General features: G+C 44.9%; 1 protein-coding gene across 2 annotated transcripts in view; it reads left to right on the forward strand.

Annotated features, from left to right (window-relative positions):
• Positions 1-230: 230 nt before the first annotated feature.
• The window catches only part of LOC128659865 (gastrula zinc finger protein XlCGF26.1-like), a 55,126-nt gene continuing 50,273 nt past the window's right edge, over positions 231-5,083 (forward strand). The window contains exon 1 of one of the 2 annotated variants that reach the window (XM_053713441.1): positions 231-313. The gene's annotated coding sequence lies outside the window, so the exon portion shown is untranslated. Of the gene's footprint in view, positions 314-2,715; positions 3,232-5,083 lie in introns of those variants that run through there. The other variant, XM_053713440.1, reaches the window with a different exon arrangement.

Consider the following 5,083-nt stretch of genomic DNA (forward strand, 5'->3'; position numbering starts at 1 on the left):
AGGTTAGTAGCAGCAGTGTTAGGGATTGATGGGGAGTCGAGATCGGCTGCTGCGTTGCCTGCATTTGATTTATGCAGCAGGTTTTATATGTGGGGTGATCCACCTTAAGACTCCACCTTAAGATAAAGCAGGAGGCAGTGACAGGGGAAGGGGTTTAGAGTGAATACTGGTTCCATCACTTCCGTGTTCATGTGAGAGAAATTCAGTTCGGATCTGCTGGGGATAAGGAATGTGAAACAACTACAGTGACTCTGCTCACTTGCAATGCTCAGGCTCCGGAGCTGCACGGACACAAGGGAAGCAGCAAAGCAGTGTGAGTTTATTTTCTGCACAAAGCCCTGCTAGCTTCTATATACCTCTGTGTGTGATGTATGTGCTGACCTAGCTACTATATACCTCTGTGTGTGATGTATGTGCTGACCTAGCTACTATATACCTCTGTGTGTGATGTATGTGCTGACCTAGCTACTATATACCTCTGTGTGTGATGTCTGTGCTGACCTAGCTACTATATACCTCTGTGTGTGATGTCTGTGCTGACCTAGCTTCTATATACCTCTGTGTGTGATGTCTGTGCTGACCTAGCTACTATATACCTCTGTGTGTGATGTCTGTGCTGACCTAGCTTCTATATACCTCTGTGTGTGATGTCTGTGCTGATCTAGCTACTATATACCTCTGTGTGTGATATCTGTGCTGACCTAGCTTCTATATACCTCTGTGTGTGATGTCTGTACTGACCTAGCTTCTATATACCTCTGTGTGTGATGTCTGTGCTGATCTAGCTACTATATACCTCTGTGTGTGATGTCTGTGCTGACCAAGCTTCTATATACCTCTGTGTGTGATGTCTGTGCTGACCAAGCTTCTATATACATCTGTGTGGGATGTGTGTGCTGACCTAGCTACTATATACCTCTGTGTGTGATGTCTGTGCTGACCTAGCTACTATATACATCTGTGTGTTATGTCTGTGCTGACCTAGCTTCTATATACCTCTGTGTGTGATGTCTGTGCTGACCTAGCTACTATATACCTCTGTGTGATGTCTGTGCTGACCTAGCTACTATATACCTCTGTGTGTGATGTCTGTGCTGACCTAGCTACTATATACCTCTGTGTGTGATGGCTGTGCTGACCTAGCTACTATATACCTCTGTGTGTGATGTCTGTGCTGACCTAGCTACTATATACCTCTGTGTGTGATGTATGTGCTGACCTAGCTACTATATACCTCTGTGTGTGATGTCTGTGCTGACCTAGCTACTATATACCTCTGTGTGTGATGTATGTGCTGACCTAGCTACTATATACCTCTGTGTGTGATGTATGTGCTGACCTAGCTACTATATACCTCTGTGTGTGATGTCTGTGCTGACCTAGCTTCTATATACCTCTGTGTGTGATGTATGTGCTGACCTAGCTACTATATACCTCTGTGTGTGATGTATGTGCTGACCTAGCTACTATATACCTCTGTGTGTGATGTCTGTGCTGACCTAGCTACTATATACCTCTGTGTGTGATGTATGTGCTGACCTAGCTACTATATACCTCTGTGTGTGATGTCTGTGCTGACCTAGCTACTATATACCTCTGTGTGTGATGTCTGTGCTGACCTAGCTTCTATATACCTCTGTGTGTGATGTATGTGCTGACCTAGCTACTATATACCTCTGTGTGTGATGTATGTGCTGACCTAGCTACTATATACCTCTGTGTGTGATGTCTGTGCTGACCTAGCTTCTATATACCTCCTGTTTGTGATGTCTGTGCTGACCTAGATACTATATACCTCTGTGTGTGATGTCTGTGCTGACCTAGCTACTATATACCTCTGTGTGTGATATCTGTGCTGACCTAGCTTCTATATACCTCTGTGTGTGATGACTGTGCTGATCTAGCTACTATATACCTATGTGTGTGATGTCTGTGCTGACCAAGCTTCTATATACTTCTGTGTGTGATGTCTGTACTGACCTAGCTTCTATATACCTCTGTGTGTGATGTATGCGCTGACCTAGCTTCTATATACCTCTGTGTGTGATGTATGCGCTGACCTAGCTTCTATATACATCTGTGTGTGATGTATGTGCTGACCTAGCTACTATATACCTCTGTGTGTGATGTCTGTGCTGACCTAGCTACTATATACCTCTGTGTGTGATGTCTGTGCTGACCTAGCTTCTATATACATCTGTGTGTGATGTCTGTGCTGACCTAGCTTCTATATACATCTGTGTGTGATATCTGTGCTGACCTAGCTTCTATATACCTCTGTGTGTGATATCTGTGCTGACCTAGCTTCTATATACATCTGTGTGTGATGTCTGTGCTGACCTAGCTTCTATATACCTATGTGTGTGATATCTGTGCTGACCTAGCTACTATATACCTCTGTGTGTGATGTCTGTGCTGACCTAGCTTCTATATACCTCTGTGTGTGATGTCTGTGCTGACCTAGCTTCTATATACCTCTGTGTGTGATGTCTGTGCTGACCTAGCTTCTATATACCTCTGTGTGTGATGTCTCTGCTGACCTAGCTACTATATACCTATGTGTGTGATGTCTCTGCTGACCTAGCTTCTATATACCTCTGTGTGTGATGTCTGTGCTGACCTAGCTACTATATACATCTGTGTGTGATGTCTGTGCTGACCTAGCTTCTATATACCTCTGTGTGTGATGTCTCTGCTGACCTAGCTTCTATATACCTCTGTGTGTGATGTCTGTGCTGACCTAGCTAACAGGGCCAGATTGGGTAGCTGGGATACTGGGAAAAATCCCGGTGGGCCGGCAGAGGCTGGGCTGGGGCAGCTGCAGAAGTGTGTGGAGAGCAGGCAGCAGCAAAGTTGTGACAAACTTGTGAGGGAGTGCGCCATAGGAGGGAGCCGGCCTGCAGACCTCAAGTAGGTTAGTAGCAGCAGTTTTAGGGATTGATGGGGAGTCGAGATCGGCTGCTGCGTTGCCTGCATTTGATTTATGCAGCAGGTTTTATATGTGGGGTGATCCACCTTAAGAGTCCACCTTAAGATAAAGCAGGAGGCAGTGACAGGGGAAGGGGGAGGGGTTTAGAGTGAATACTGGTTCCATCACTTCCGTGTTCATGTGAGAGAAATTCAGTTCGGATCTGCTGGGGATAAGGAATGTGAGACAACTACAGTGAATCTGCTCACTTGCAATGCTCAGGCTCCGGAGCTGCACGGACACAAGGGAAGCAGCAAAGCAGTGTGAGTTTATTTTCTGCACAAAGCCCTGCTAGCTTCTATATACCTCTGTGTGTGATGTATGTTCTGACCTAGCTACTATATACCTCTGTGTGTGATGTCTGTGCTGACCTAGCTACTATATACCTCTGTGTGTGATGTCTGTGCTGACCTAGCTACTATATACCTCTGTGTGTGATGTCTGTGCTGGCCTAGCTACTATATACCTCTGTGTGTGATGTCTGTGCTGACCTAGCTACTATATACCTCTGTGTGTGATGTCTGTGCTGACCTAGCTACTATATACCTCTGTGTGTGATGTCTGTGCTGGCCTAGCTACTATATACCTCTGTGTGTGATGTCTGTGCTGACCAAGCTTCTATATACTTCTGTGTGTGATGTCTGTGCTGACCTAGCTTCTATATACCTCTGTGTGTGATGTCTGTGCTGACCTAGCTTCTATATACTTCTGTGTGTGATGTCTGTACTGACCTAGCTTCTATATACTTCTGTGTGTGATGTCTGTACTGACCTAGCTTCTATATACCTCTGTGTGTGATGTCTGTGCTGATCTAGCTACTATATACCTCTGTGTGTGATGTATGCGCTGAGCTAGCTACTATATACCTATGTGTGTGATGTATGTGCTGACCTAGCTACTATATACATCTGTGTGGGATGTGTGTGCTGACCTAGCTACTATATACATCTGTGTGTGATGTATGTGCTGACCTAGCTACTACATACCTCTGTGTGTGATGTCTGTGCTGACCTAGCTACTATATACCTCTGTGTGTGATGTCTGTGCTGACCTAGCTACTATATACATCTGTGTGGGATGTGTGTGCTGACCTAGCTACTATATACCTCTGTGTGGGATGTCTGTGCTGACCTAGCTACTATATACATCTGTGTGTGATGTCTGTGCTGACCTAGCTTCTATATACCTATGTGTGTGATGTCTGTGCTGACCTAGCTACTATATACCTCTGTGTGGGATGTCTGTGCTGACCTAGCTTCTATATACCTCTGTGTGTGATATCTATGCTGACCTAGCTTCTATATACCTCTGTGTGTGATGTCTGTGCTGATCTAGCTTCTATATACCTATGTGTGTGATGTCTGTGCTGACCTAGCTACTATATACCTCTGTGTGTGATGTATGCGCTGAGCTAGCTACTATATACCTATGTGTGTGATGTATGTGCTGAGCTAGCTACTATATACATCTGTGTGGGATGTCTGTGCTGACCTAGCTACTATATACCTCTGTGTGGGATGTCTGTGCTGACCAAGCTTCTATATACTTCTGTGTGTGATGTCTGTGCTGACCAAGCTTCTATATACTTCTGTGTGTGATGTCTGTACTGACCTAGCTTCTATATACCTCTGTGTGTGATGTCTGTGCTGATCTAGCTACTATATACCTCTGTGTGTGATGTATGCGCTGAGCTAGCTACTATATACCTATGTGTGTGATGTACGTGCTGACCTAGCTACTATATACATCTGTGTGGGATGTGTGTGCTGACCTAGCTACTATATACATCTGTGTGTGATGTATGTGCTGACCTAGCTACTATATACCTCTGTGTGTGATGTCTGTGCTGACCTAGCTACTATATACCTCTGTGTGTGATGTCTGTGCTGACCTAGCTACTATATACATCTGTGTGTGATGTATGTGCTGACCTAGCTACTACATACCTCTGTGTGGGATGTGTGTGCTGACCTAGCTACTATATACCTCTGTGTGGGATGTCTGTGCTGACCTAGCTACTATATACATCTGTGTGTGATGTCTGTGCTGACCTAGCTTCTATATACCTATGTGTGTGATGTCTGTGCTGACCTAGCTTCTATATACCTATGTGTG

Source organism: Bombina bombina, chromosome 5 (genome assembly GCF_027579735.1).
Source record: "Bombina bombina isolate aBomBom1 chromosome 5, aBomBom1.pri, whole genome shotgun sequence".
Taxonomy (NCBI): domain Eukaryota; kingdom Metazoa; phylum Chordata; class Amphibia; order Anura; family Bombinatoridae; genus Bombina; species Bombina bombina.